General features: G+C 45.9%; 1 protein-coding gene across 1 annotated transcript in view; it reads left to right on the top strand.

The window, feature by feature from the left end:
* Positions 1–2,269: 2,269 nt before the first annotated feature.
* LOC310785223 (rho guanine nucleotide exchange factor TIAM1-like) overlaps positions 2,270–15,427 on the top strand; it is a 204,798-nt gene continuing 191,640 nt past the window's right edge. The window contains 1 exon segment of the mRNA XM_083646226.1: positions 2,270–2,330. The gene's annotated coding sequence lies outside the window, so the exon portion shown is untranslated.

Below are 15,427 nucleotides of genomic sequence, written 5' to 3'. Positions count from 1 at the left end.
TTTTTGTGGGGAAGTTAACAGAGAGCCAGCAATTAAAAAGGAGACAGGGGCATCTTAAGGGCTTAGAGGCACAGCACCAGCACACATACCGGCAGTCAACTGGCAAGCCTGGGGAGGTCCCAGAGAGAGAGAGAGAGAGAGAGAGAGAGAGAGAGAGAGAGAGAGAGAGAGAGAGAGAGAGAGAGAGAGAGAGAGAGAGAGAGAGAGAGAGAGAGAGAGAGAGAGAGAGAGAGAGAGAGCAGCAGTTCTGTCAGACCTGGGCCCTGACAGTCAACATGAAAAAGACCAAGATCATGGTGTTCCAGAAAAGGTCCAGGTGTCTGGGAAACAGACTTCAGTTTGTCCTGGGCTCCACCACCATAGACCACACAAACACATACACCTATTTAGGTCTAAAACTCAGCTCTACAGGGAACTTCAACATGGCTGTTAATGACCTGAGGGAAAAAGCAAGAAGGGCTTTTTACGCGATCCGAAAATCCATCCAAATTAATGTCCCAATCCGAATATGGCTCAAGATTTTCAAAACCGTAATACAACCAATTGCCCTATATGGTAGTGAGGTATGGGGTCCATTGGCACAAACACCAAATAGAGATCCTCCACACAGAATTCTGTAAATACATTCTAAAAGTTCAAAGAAAAACCCCAAATAATGCATGCAGAGCGGAACTTGGCCAATTCCCCCTTCTAATCGACATTCAAAAAAGAGCCATCACATTCTACAGACACCTCAAAAATAGTGACCCCTCCTCCTACCACCACCAAGCATTACAAAGCCAAGAGAAAAGCATAGAGAAGAGTCCCCTCAGCCAGCTGGTCCTGAGACTGACTCCCAACCCTCCCCGACCTCAGGACAGCCCTCAGACTATCTGGCCCAACCAAATGATCACAAATCAAAAAGAAAACTATATTACCTATTGGAAAAATACCACAAAAACCCAAAGTAAATTAGACTGCTATCTGACCCTAAACCGAGAGTACATGGTGGCAGATTATCTGACCACTATTACTGACCCAAAACTGAGGAAAACATTGAGCAGATACAGACTCAGCGATCATAGCTTGGCAATAGAAACAGGCCGACACAGACAGACCTGGCTGCCCAGAGAGGAGCGGCTGTGTTCACTCTGCTCCCAAGGAGAACTGGAGACAGAGCTACACTTCCTGTTAAAATGTGACAAATATAAAGAAATTAGAGCGTCATTCACCCCCCAAATTAACCGGATATACAAAGAATTTGAAAATGTCACAGACACATCTGCACTCCAATACCTCCTTGGAGAGAAACCCGAATGCACCGTCTTAGCAGCCCATTATGTGTGGAGCTGCCAGCAGCTGAGGGACAGCCAGTGGACAGGAGAGCCGTCCACATCTGGCTGAATTAGCTAGCTAGTGATTGTTTTTATTTTATTGCTTTGATTTAATCTTTTATTTTATCGTATTTTACTTAGGTCACAGTTTTGTGACCTATAATTAATGAGTAACAAAATGTCTCGTTTTTGCTTATTGCTTATATTATATTAATATTTTATTCTATTCTATCTTATTCTATTATATTTTATTCTTTTTTGTTTTGTTTTGTTTTTCACTCTCTTCTGAAGATTTCAAAATAACAACGGTTATTTACAGATTCTGTGAATTTTTGTTAATATGCTGTAATTGCTCACTATTTTGCACTATCACCATTTAACTGCCCGTTTATTACTGTTCTGTTATTATTCTGAATAGATTCCGGTCAACAATGGTCTTCTGTTGTATTCTATACTATTATATTCCATTTCATTTTCTTTTGTCTTCCTCTTTGAATATCTTCAGATTTTGTGATTTATGTTACTGGGTAACAAAATGTCTTGTTTTCTGTTTTTGATTCTTTGTAACTGCTAAGTGTTGCTAATGTATGCTTTGGCAATGTAAGATGCACCTTATCATGCCAATAAAGCCCTTTGAATTGAATTGAATTGAGAGAGAGAGAGAGAGAGAGAGAGAGAGAGAGAGAGAGAGAGAGAGAAAGGGGCGGGCTCAAACATTCACTCACACACACACCCTCTCCTCAGCCTTCAGTGTGGTGTAGGCATGCCAGAGGAGAGGCAGTATGTGTGTGTGTGTGTGTGTGTGTGTGTGTGTGTGTGTGTGTGTGTGTGTGAGTGTGTGAGTGTGTGTGAGTGTGGAATCTAACGTTGCGCTGGAGGCAGGGAGCCGTCTTATGATCCCAGGATTCCCCTCTGCTTTGTGAACCGCTCACACGCACAGTGGACAGCAGAGAAGGTCTCAGCCAGCACAGTGGACAGCAGAGAAGGTCTCAGCCAGCACAGTGGACAGCAGAGAAGGTAGGACATACTGACGGGTTTGTTTCGTTTTGAGAGAGAGAGAGAGAGAGAGAGAGAGAGAGAGAGAGAGAGAGGTTGGATGAATGTTGCTGCCTGCATGTGTGACAGGGAGAGAGAAAGTCACCTGTGTTTGAAGTGAGTTCACATAAGGAGTCTCTAATATTGCTGCAGCTGGCCTCTTCAACAGCACATGCTGTTTGTCTCACGTGGTGTGTGTGTGTGTGTGTGTGTGTGTGTGTGTGTGTATATACTGTATGTGTCTGTGTATATACTGTATATGTGTCTGTGTATATATTGTATATGTGTGTGTACTCTATATATAGGCTACTGTATATGTGTGTATATATATACTGTATGTATACTGTATATGTGTGTGTAATGATATATACTGTATATGTGTGTATATACTGTATGTGTGTGTATATATACTGTATATGTGTGTATATATACTAGGGGTGTCACAATATATCGTCCCACGAAATTTCGCGATAGTAAAACGTCACGATATGTATCGTTGAGATGAAATCTCATATCGTGAAAAAAAAAAAAAAAAAAAAAATTTTTTTTTTTTTTTTTTTTTCCAAAAATAGACAAAGAAACGTCTTTGTTTGTTGAAGTTCAATGTGTGGAAAGTAGTTCAGTTGAACAAGTCTCTGAAGAGACACGAGAAGTTATACAGGAGAGAAACCATTCAATTGAGTTTCTGGCAAAACTGTTTACTTGACAGGAAAAACTGAAGATGCATAAAAAATAGACTAAGAAAAGTCTTAGACTAACTTGTCTTGAAAAGTTTGAAGAAAAACTGAAGATGCATAATGAGAATTTATACTGCTGAGAAACCTTTTAGTTCAAAGTAAATCTAAGTGACGGTGTAACTCATTCTATTTCAAGATAAGCCTTATCTCCAATCTCATGTTTTTTCTAGTTGTTATTGTAATAACAATTTCCCACAACAGCATGTTTTGTATTTGTGCATTTATCATATCAACATTTGTCATATATTGTCATTATTCAAGTTTAAAAAAATATTGTTAAAATCGTATCGTATCGTATCGTTATCGTGAACCCAGTATCGTGATACGTATCGTATCGTGAACTGAGTGTATCGTGACACCCCTAATATATACTGTATATGTGTATATACTGCATATGTGTGTATATACTGTATGTGTGTGTATATATACTGTATATGTGTGTATATATACTGTATATGTGTGTATATACTGCATATGTGTGTATATACTGTATATGTGTGTGTATGGTGTATATATACTGTATATATGTGTGTATACTATACTATATACTGTGTGTGTACTCTATATATATACTGTATATGTGTGTATATATACTGTACTGTATATGTATGTATGTGTATATATATATATACTGTATCTGTGTGTAATATCTGTGTATACCTAATGTATTTGTAAGGCAGTGCGCTTTCTCGCACATGTCTTTGTGTGAGAGTGTGACTTCTCATCTGCTAGGTAGTTTGGCGGTTGCTCTCTCTCTCTCTCTCTCTCACACTCACACACACACACACACACACACACACACTAACAGACACACACACACACACACACACACACACACACACACATACACACACACACACACACACACACACACACACTAACAGACACACACACACACACACACACACACACACACACACACTAACAGACACGCACACACACACACACACACACACACACACACACACACACACACACACACACACACACACACACACACTCTAACACACATACAGGGATATTGTAAAAGAAAACAGCCTTGCTGCACATTCTGTTGAAATAGCCATGCGGTGGCTTTGCACAGGCCAGTGAGCATGTTGGTGAAAATAGTTGATTAATCATTAATGTTGTCACTGGGACATTGCCTAGTTTCCTACTCCAGGCTCCAGGTGATAACGAAATACCGGCACAGGTGCCTCGGGACCGGGCAGCACCTGGCATTTCCCTGCACAGAGCAAACGGCACAGCTCAAAGAGCAAACACAGAGACACATACCGCTGCAGTCTGATTGTGCCGGTGTGCTTCCACATGAGAGGTAGTGATGGAGAAATAGATGAGGTAAAGATTACAGATCACAGCCAGAGCTCAAGTGCTACTTCATCATGTATTATCTAAAGCTGTAGCAGGCTAGTAGTAGCCCCTGACACTCATCCTCGCCCACATGGCTACAGTAGGGCTGGGCGATATGACGATATTGTGGCGGAATGAGGCGCACACCGAGGCAGATCCTTTGGCTTATCAAACTCTTTATTAGCGAGCGAACAGACACACATAAAGGCAGGCACGCCAACACCTCGCTAGCTTCTCCTACCTAGCCTAGCTCTCCCCAGCACGTCTGCTCTCTTCCAGCTCCACACAGCTCTCTCGACCATTCCCACTTCCTCCCCTAGTCTCCACCCACTGGCCCTATGCTCCCTTCACTTGCCACTCCAAAACTCCAAACCCCACATGCACAGAACAACATAACAGACAGATACAGTTAGACATACACACTACTAGCTATCCCATAATACTCCACCTTTCCCCGCGCTACACTGCCCCCCCCTTTTTAAACCATTTGCCCCCAAATGACACCCCAAAACAACCCTACATCAACACTATAAGCCATTCAACATTTTACATTTTAAACAGAACATTTCCCCTTTTTATTCCCTTTTATTCCCCCCCCGCACATCACATCCCCAAGTCCCACGTGCATCTAGCCCACCTCCGTTTCTGATGTTACCATGGCACAGGTGGTCCTACCCTTCCCCACTCAACAGTTTTGGCCCCCCTCCCCGCACCGCACTCAACACAGCAAAGGCAGTAGTCCTCTACCTCTTCCTCCATCTGCACCCAGTAGAAATGTCGACAAAGGCGGCTGAGTGTCTCTTCAGGCCCGCGATGCCCCTGACCGCTGCGGCCCCTGTGCGCCCCCCGTAGCGCCAACCCCCGCAGGCAGCTGGGCACAACCACGATGCTGCCTCCATTCCCGCGCCCTTCCAACCCCAGAATCCCCGACCCCCACACCCTCAGGTCCGGAAACAACTCCCACAGTCCCTTCGTGGTACTTGAACACATGCCAACCTCCTCCACGGAAGGCCGGCGTCCGAACGCCACCCACTTGCGCACCGGTCCAACGCTAGTGTCCTCCGCCTGTCTGCGTATCCACTCCTCCACATCGACATCCCCCATAGTCACGTTCTCATCCTCCACCTGTAGACGCTTGTCCTTCCACCCTCCACCAGGGGGCGGCGAGCTCAGGTCAGCGGTGGGAACACAAATGGACGGCATCTCACTCTCCACCCCGGACCTCCGCACAGCACCAGCGGGGGGTGTGGAGCAGTTTGACTCGGCCGGCTCTTCCGACATTTGCACCGCTGGTACCTCAGGAAACACAATCGCCCCGACCTGAAGAACCGGCTCTTCCCTCTGGTGGCTCACCTCCTCCCCAGGCTGTGTGTCTCCTCCGTTCCCCACAGTCTCCGTGCACTCTCTGGCCAAGTGCTCAGGCGAACGGCACGTCCAACAGAGCCTCACCCTTCCTCCAGGTGGACCTCCCTCCGTTCGCACTGTCCTTTGATCTCGGGACGCGTCGGGGCACACTCTGGCCAAGTGTCCACATGTCCCACACGTCCAGCAGACACCTGGACGCGCCCAAAACCTCTGCTCCCTGGGTCTGGTCCCTCTCCTGGAACCGTAGTGGCACCCTCTCGCTAAGTGACCCACTCTCCCACAAGTCCAACAAGCTGTCCGTGCTGGCTCCGGCCGCTGCTCACCGTGCAGAGTGGCCTCTTTTATTAGCTGCATCAACTTCTCTGCCCAGGCAGGCGTAGCCTCCAACAGCTGTCTGACCCCCTTCAACAAACGGGCTTCCATCTTCCCCAAGTTGGCAGACCACCAGCTGTGCTCCGGAGTTATCGTCAACTCCCGGCGTGCTCCGTCACGTGCCATTCCCCTGTGGTCGTCCATGGCAGCTAGCTAGAAACGGCTAACTGCTAACGCTAAGTCGAGCCTGATGTTTAAGCCAAAACGATCCCACTTCTGACACCAATGTGGCGGAATGAGGCGCACACCGAGGCAGATCCTTTGGCTTATCAAACTCTTTATTAGCGAGCGAACAGACACACATAAAGGCAGGCACGCCAACACCTCGCTAGCTTCTCCTACCTAGCCTAGCTCTCCCCAGCACATCTGCTCTCTTCCAGCTCCACACAGCTCTCTCGACCATTCCCACTTCCTCCCCTAGTCTCCACCCACTGGCCCTATGCTCCCTTCACTTGCCACTCCAAAACCCCAAACCCCACATGCACAGAACAACATAACAGACAGATAGAGTTAGACATACACACTACTAGCTATAGCATAATACTCCACCTTTCCCCGCGCTACAATATATTTCGTCTGGACGATAGAAAATGTATTTCGTCTGATATGATGCTCTATCGTTTATATCGTTGTGTTGCAAATCACACTCTTTACGGCAATATTGTCCATCATTTGGATGACGCTGTGCTTTCTTCATTCTGTTTTCTTTTTTACTCATGTCCACAGTCCACACACGCACCAGACTACAAGCCCCTTGCGTCCCTTTATAAGTGGCACAAATCAGCTGGTGAGTAGGCTAAAGAGCAGGGAGATGTTAGCTCCACTCCGTCCGCCTAGTCTACCCAGACATTTGCGCTGTGTTAAGTCCGCGTTTGATCCATATTTGCGTGTGTCCTCCTAATGTTAAACCTGGCAAAACATCTCCCATCCTCTCATCATCCCAAGAAATCCATTGAGGACCGACAACAAAACGTCTATCGTTAGGTTTAGCTTTTAGCGTCTAATCTTAACGGTGTTCTTCTTCTACCGTTTTATTCTTCTTCTACTGAACATGTAGGTATTTTGACGTTGACTAAAGAAATACTGCCGCCTAGTGGCCACTTTTAGATATGATTCCAAATTAGTCCTTAAATCAAACACATCAATAGCAAATGCTACATAAAACAAATACAACAGAGTGAACGGGAAAAAAACATGGCAAATCTTGAACAAACTGCTAGGAAAAAACAACAAACAGGAGAGTAAGGCACTTGAACTAGAACTAAACGGTGTCCTGGTAAAGGATCCCACGGCAGTGGGAAACTCTTTTAATAATTATTTCATAGACAGTGTTTCAGAGATCACAACCTCCTTTAGTCCTTCTACCATCCTACCATGTCAATTAGATAAGGATAAACCAATTTTCCAGATTAGTTCTATTTCAGAAGCTGATGTCTTAAAGATCACTGGTGCCCTCAAAGGCTCCAAAGCTAGGGATGTACATGGAATTGATACCAACTTTGTGAAAACGCACATCGATGCCTTAGCTCCACCCATCACCATCATGATCAATCAGTCAATCAGTCAAAATTCAGTTCCATCATCATGGAAAGTAGCTACCGTGGCACCCATTTTTAAATCCGGGTCCAAAACGCTTGTGGCCAACTATCGGCCTATAAGCATCCTGCCAATCATCTCTAAGATCGCGGAGAAATGGATTGCGAGCCAATTGATTTCACATCTTGACAATGGCCCCTCCATGTTACATCCAATGCAGTTTGGATTCCGGGCTAACCACTCCACTGAAAAAGGCGAACTGCCTTTTCACTGAAAGGGTTAAGTGCCTTTTAGATAAAAATCCATGTGTAGGAACTGTATTTCTTGACCTCAAGAAGGCTTTCGACACTGTCAACCATCAGGTTCTACTATCTAAACTCTCTTATTTCAATTTCTCAGCGGATGCTTTGTTATGGTTCAAGTCATATCTTTCAAACAGAACACAGTGTGTCTCTGTTGACGGTGTTAAATCTACTTACCTTAACAATCATGTCGGTGTCCCTCAAGGATCTATTTTAGGGCCTTTACTGTTCTCCTTATATATAAATTACCTCCCAGATGTTTGTAAGGAATTAGGCGTCCTGATGTATGCTGACGATGCAGCCATCATTGCGCAAGGTAAGGATGCCATGTTAACTGCATCCAAGCTAACTAGTGCATTGGCCCAGGTACAAGCATGGTTACGAGACTCATGTCTCATGCTCAACACAAAGAAAACTGTATGTATGATGTTCACCAAGCGACCAAATAAGTTGAGCAGATCCTATGTATTCCTGGAGAGAGAAGAACTGGAACTGGTACCACAGTTCAAGTACCTTGGAGTTATTTTGGACTCTAACCTCACTTTCAAAAAACATGTAAAAAAGGTGTCCAATACAGTTAGATTTAACATACAGAATTTCAAACAAATCAGGCCCTTTATCACAACGGATGCGGCTAAAGCCTATCTCCACTGTATGATCCTCTCTCACATAGACTACTGCTCCACTGTTTGGTCCTTCGCTGGTGTCACTGTGCTCAAACCCCTTGAACAGCTCTATAAAAAAGCCATCAAGGTGTTTGACAAAAAACCACAATCACATCATCACTGTGAAATCTTAGAGAAATATCAGCTCCTTAGCTTTAACAATTTTAGAACATTTAAAAGCACGTGTCTAATCTATAAATGTTTACACGGCTTGGCTCCTCCTCCTCTAGGGGAGTTCATTAGAAGGAAGAATCGAAATTTGAGCACAAGGGCAGCAGCTAGGGGGGACTGCGAAGTCCAAGCTAGAAAATCCACGTTCTCAAAAAACACCTGGTCGATCAATGGCAGCACTAGCTGGAACACACTTCCTATGGCTATTAGGGAAAGCTCCACTTTTGCGGCATTCAAAAGCCAGCTCAAAAAATGGCAAGTTAAAACAAACCAATTTTGTGAACACTAGCTTAATAGCTGCCTTCCAAATCTTCTTCTCTTCCTGCACTAGGCACTTCACCACTTAAGTGTAACACTTAAGAGAGAGTAGAGTAGCCTTCATACTGTATCTATGTATTGTTATCATGTAACCTGTCGAATGGAAGGTGTAGTATTCTTCTTTTAGCACTGACATGCTGCATGTACATCCTGTCTGTGTTTTGCTGTAATTTTGATGTCTGTAATGTGTGGTATCTCTTGCGATGACACGCTACAGGTATATCAGTTTGTTGCGTACATCCTGTCTGTGTTTTGCTGTAATTTTGATGTCTGTAATGCTGTGGTATCTTTTGCGATGACACGTTACATGTATATTTCAGTTTGTGCGTTGAATGAATGTAATGAGTGATTGTTTTGATATTTATTGGGGACTACGGATGTAAATTAGCATTAGCTAACTCCGGCATATTTACATGTTTTCGTATATAGAGGCTTCTGTATTTCTGAACATGTCCATTAATGTGCATTGTCCCGTCACAATAAACCAATAAAGTAAAGTAAAGTAACTGAACTGGTAACATGGAAATCCCGAAGTGGAGTATTTTTGTTCCTTTATAAACAAACTGAGAGAACTGGACTGAACTATAGGCTAAATAACTTTTATTCTACCCATTTTGCTCTAATGTAATCTTTGAAAATCGAACTGGTGGTGTGGTTCAGTTTGTGTTTCATTCTACTGCCCTGCAACTAATTATTATTATTTGTGTTGTAAAGAATAGCCATGCTTATCTGTATTCTGAATGCATGTATCCTTTGTGAGGTTTGACAACATTTTAACTGGTTTAACTGCTACATAAATAAATGGCCATGTGGTCATTTTATATAAACTATAAATTGAATTTACAGAAAATATGCTATATGTGATGTATATCGGTATCGGGATATGAAATTACCTATATCGGGATATTAGATTTTGGTCATATCGCCCAGCTTTTTTTTTTTTTTTTTACGTTTTGAAGTTGGTCACCACTCACACTTCAATAGTTTACGTTTGGGAGAATACTGTCCTTCCATCAGCATGGGGGTGAGTAGATAATGACTGGTTTTTCATTTTTGGGTGAACTTATCCTTTAAGATCAAGAGCAACAGAAAGTCTTGAGGGAACAACAGTTAGGCTCTAACAGTTCCAGGCGACCCCACTTAGGGTCGCGACCCCATGGTCGGGAACCACTCAGTTAGGCAGCATGGTACTGAAGACTTGGCAGAGAATGACAGTAGCCAACAGGAAGTTGGACTCCTAGGGCCCTATCGTCGTACAGGCGCTATCGTTTGTTTGCGCAACAGTTTGCGCACCTCTTGTGCTGTCTTCCCTGCGTCTTATGCTATCGTCTACCTCCATCATCCAGTTTTGCGCTGGGATCTAAGGGATCTACAGGTGTAGGCGTGGCCCAGGCTTGTCCGTGCAAAATACTGGCCTTTGCGCGCCTCGTCGTGAGGCTATCGTCTGCCTCCCGCAAGTGTCATTTTGCACTATGCCGAAGATACCATCGCCATGTTCTGAGCATAAACACAGGTTTGGGCGTCGCCCATGCCAAACCAGGCATGGTACATGCGCTAAATGTTGGCCACAAAGTCCTTGCATGCGCGCAATTTTAAGACCACCTAATAGCAGGTCTTAGCGCTAAAAACCCCACTGCGCCTGAGCGCACGCAGTATTCTCCACGCAGTACAGGGCAACTCCTGGCTTGGATACATTACGCACGGCATGGAGGTCCCTCACTCTCCAAACCTCAGGCGCGCCCCCCCTCAGAAAAACACACCTTGATTTAAAAATGAGAATCCGTTTGTCAAGATTCAAGATTCAAGATTCAAGATTCAAGATTCAAGATTCAAGATTCAAGATTTTTATTGTCACTCCATGGTACAAGTATCACGTGTGAAATTCTTGTGCTGTGGACTCCGTTTACGACATAGTACAAATAGGCAACAAGCAATGAGCAATAGGCAATAAGAAATAGGCATCAATAAGCAATACTAAGCAGCAATAGGCAATGAGGCAGAATAGCGATAAGACAAGTCAGTGGCATATTCATTGCACATAGGTGCACATGTCATGTGCATACGTTAGACGTGTTCGGACATTTTAATTCGACGTATTTGACATACAGTGCAAATAGCATGTACCTTATTAAACATACAATTAAACATTAGGCATTGTGCATATGTCACAGGGCAGAGAACTCCCTATTGTTTTGATTAATTTGTTTTGGTTTATTTCTATTAGATGTGTTCTTTATTTAATTATTTTTCATTAGATGTGGCATTTATATTGCATATTTGTTTTGCCTTAATACATTGTGTTTTAATTTGCATGTTTCAACTTGGTTTGTATTTGGCGTGTTTTTGGGGGTTTCTGCCTGGACTTGATTGCCGAAACCACAGACACCTGGGGCAGGGGAATGGACACGGGGGAGCCAATGGGTGAGCAGAGCGGGGGAGCGTTTCCCCTTTATCAGGTGGATGCAAGGGACTGGAGAGAAGAGAAAGCCACAGACAGACAGCCAGTAGCAGAGGGAGACAGCCACGTCCCCGCCAGCAGCCGACGGGGCCCAGCCATGTCCCCGCCACAGCGACCCAGAACAGCGACCCAGGACCCCGGCCGAGGAGGAGCAAGCAGCCGACACACTATAACCCAGGCCTGATTGCCATTTCTGGACGAGGCTGGAGCCTGGTCCAGGGCAGTGTGAGTAGCTCACGATTGTTGTAGTGATTGTCGGTCTAGTCGGGAGTTCCTGAAATACCAAGTTACGTTAATTAGCAATCATAGAATCATAGTGCTGCTGCTGTGGGACCGCGACAACACGTACTCGCCCGCTTTTCTCTTATAGAGGCCACCTCCGAGGGAGTGGACGGCGGAACCGAGACGTGAGGGAGGCAGAGCGCTGTGTGAAGGATTGCCTGAACGTTGGTGCGGCGCTGTTGGGCGGCTGACTGGACCCCGGCCGGAAGTGAGGGGCACGTCGGCTGAACTGGGACCATCGAACACACGGGACTCTGTCTGGACTTTTTATTTAGTTGTACATTTTTATTCCATTTTTATTCCCTGTATTTTAGTTGGCTTTTAAAGCCCCTAACCCCATTTTTACCCCTTGTTTGAAATGCCCAGGTTTTAACACCTATTTATATTGTAGAAAATAAAAGGCATTTTGTTTTGGGTACAGCTGTTTCCGTCTCTGTCCTTGGGTCTAGTTACACTGCTCTCCCTTGTATACAAAGAACCTACCTGGTACATTTGGGTCCACCTTTTTATAGAGTTCCTAGGCTCTATCCAAACAAACCTAGGTGGCGTTGTCAGGCAAGCACCACCACTAAAGACAAGCCATTACATTTGGCGTTGGTTGGCAGGATACAAGTTGGGAGCAGTGTTTTTTTTTTACCCAAGGCTCAGAACAATGATGATGCCAGTTTACCCCGGTGCACCTTGGATGCCCAAGTTTATAAAGGCCCAGACAGTGATAAGTATGGCGAATGGAAAGAACAAATTCAGGGTAAGTTACACCCAGGCTGGAACCCAGAACCTTATGTTGTGCTTGAACAGGTGGGTCACACTGGTGTTGTGTATAAGGTACAACCAGAGAAAGGCGGTTGCGAAAAGACACTACACAGGAACGCTCTGAAGCTCTGTATTGCCCCTGTAGCTGGAACCCCTCTAGCAGACCTTGGGAGTAGACCCAGGGGCAGGGACGGAAGCAGAACCCCCATTTTATTTTTTGGCCCACCCCTCCACATCCACCCGGTGTAGAGGAACCTAGACGTTCCATTCGAGCCAACAGAGGGCAAACCCCCAACCGGTATAGGCCGGATGACAGTTGAGGTGTCAGGGACTGCCACCCTTTAACTAGGGGGGGATGTCACAGGGCAGAGAACTCCCTATTGTTTTGATTAATTTGTTTTGGTTTATTTCTATTAGATGTGTTCTTTATTTAATTATTTTTCATTAGATGTGGCATTTATATTGCATATTTGTTTTGCCTTAATACATTGTGTTTTAATTTGCATGTTTCAACTTGGTTTGTATTTGGCGTGTTTTTGGGGGTTTCTGCCTGGACTTGATTGCCGAAACCACAGACACCTGGGGCAGGGGAATGGACACGGGGGAGCCAATGGGTGAGCAGAGCGGGGGAGCGTTTCCCCTTTATCAGGTGGATGCAAGGGACTGGAGAGAAGAGAAAGCCACAGACAGACAGCCAGTAGCAGAGGGAGACAGCCACGTCCCCGCCAGCAGCCGACGGGGCCCAGCCATGTCCCCGCCACAGCGACCCAGAACAGCGACCCAGGACCCCGGCCGAGGAGGAGCAAGCAGCCGACACACTATAACCCAGGCCTGATTGCCATTTCTGGACGAGGCTGGAGCCTGGTCCAGGGCAGTGTGAGTAGCTCACGATTGTTGTAGTGATTGTCGGTCTAGTCGGGAGTTCCTGAAATACCAAGTTACGTTAATTAGCAATCATAGAATCATAGTGCTGCTGCTGTGGGACCGCGACAACACGTACTCGCCCGCTTTTCTCTTATAGAGGCCACCTCCGAGGGAGTGGACGGCGGAACCGAGACGTGAGGGAGGCAGAGCGCTGTGTGAAGGATTGCCTGAACGTTGGTGCGGCGCTGTTGGGCGGCTGACTGGACCCCGGCCGGAAGTGAGGGGCACGTCGGCTGAACTGGGACCATCGAACACACGGGACTCTGTCTGGACTTTTTATTTAGTTGTACATTTTTATTCCATTTTTATTCCCTGTATTTTAGTTGGCTTTTAAAGCCCCTAACCCCATTTTTACCCCTTGTTTGAAATGCCCAGGTTTTAACACCTATTTATATTGTAGAAAATAAAAGGCATTTTGTTTTGGGTACAGCTGTTTCCGTCTCTGTCCTTGGGTCTAGTTACACTGCTCTCCCTTGTATACAAAGAACCTACCTGGTACATTTGGGTCCACCTTTTATAGAGTTCCTAGGCTCTATTCAAACAAACCTAGGTGGCGTTGTCAGGCACCACCACTAAAGTCAAGCCGTTACACATACGTTAGATGTGTTCAGACATTTTAAATTCGACGTAATTGACATACAGGTGCAAATAGCATGTACCTTGTTAGACATACAATTAAACATTAGGCATACATAATGGTAGCAGCTGCAGTACGGTACGGTACGACTACTACACTATTTGTGTATGTTAAGGAGTCTCGTGGCCTGCGGGAAGAAACTGTTCCTCAAGCGATTTGTGCGTGCTTTTGGAACCCTGTATCTCCTCCCTGAGGGTAGCAGGGAGAACAGGCTGTTGTGGGGATGGTTTGTGTCTTTGATGATCTTCAGGGACCTCCTGAGGCACCGCTGGTTATACAGTTCGTGCAGTTCTGGCAACTCGTCTCCTGTTACGTGCTGGGCCGCGCACCTCACCCTCCGTAGCGCCCTGCGGTCCATGGTGGTACAGTTCCCGTACCAGGCGGTGAAGCAGCCAGTCAGCAGGCTTTCAATGGTGCCTCTGTAGAAGTCCCTGAGGATTTCTTTCCTTAGCCCAAACTTCTTCAGGCGCCTGAGTCCGTGTATTCGCTGTTGGGCCTTTTTGACAACAGTGGCGGTGTGGCCGGCCCAGGTCAGGTCCTGGTGGATGTTGACTCCCAGGTACTTGAAGCTGTCCACCCTTTCCACCACTGTGCCGTTGATGGTGATTAGGGGGTGTGTGCCCCCCCCTCTCCTGTAGTCCACAATGATCTCCTTGGTCTTGGAGACGTTCAGAGAGAGGTGGTTGTCCTGGCACCATTGTTCCAGGACCCTCACCTCCTCTCTGTAGGCCGTCTCGTCGCCCCCCGAGATCAGCCCCACGACTGCTGTGTCGTCTGCAAACTTCACGATGGTGTTTGAAGTTTGAGTCGCCACGCAGTCGTGGGTGTAGAGGTCGTACCAGAAGGGGCTGGAGACGCACCCCTGAGGCGCTCCTATGCTGATGGTCAGCGGGGAGGAGGTGAGGTCGCCCACCCTCACCACCTGGCGGCGGTCTGTCAGGAAGTCCAGGATCCAGTCGCACATCGCTGTGTTTAGTCCCAGGTCCCTGAGTTTGCTTACCAGCCTGGAGGGTACTATGGTGTTGAATGCTGAGCTGTAGTCCACGAACAGCATTCTCACATAGGTGTCCTTCCCCTCCAGGTGGGACAGGGCGGTTTTATGGTTTTATTAGGCTACATAATTCCCAACCATACAGGTCTGTGGTGTTAGTTGTATAACAGTAGATTACTTTTGAGAAAGTTGTGCCGGCCAGTATACCATAACCTCTT

This window comes from Poromitra crassiceps (assembly GCF_964638095.1).
Source record: "Poromitra crassiceps genome assembly, chromosome: 1".
NCBI classification, from domain to species: domain Eukaryota; kingdom Metazoa; phylum Chordata; class Actinopteri; order Beryciformes; family Melamphaidae; genus Poromitra; species Poromitra crassiceps.
The sequence above is the reverse complement of the archived record's forward strand: the minus strand, read 5'-3'. Positions and strand labels throughout refer to the sequence as shown.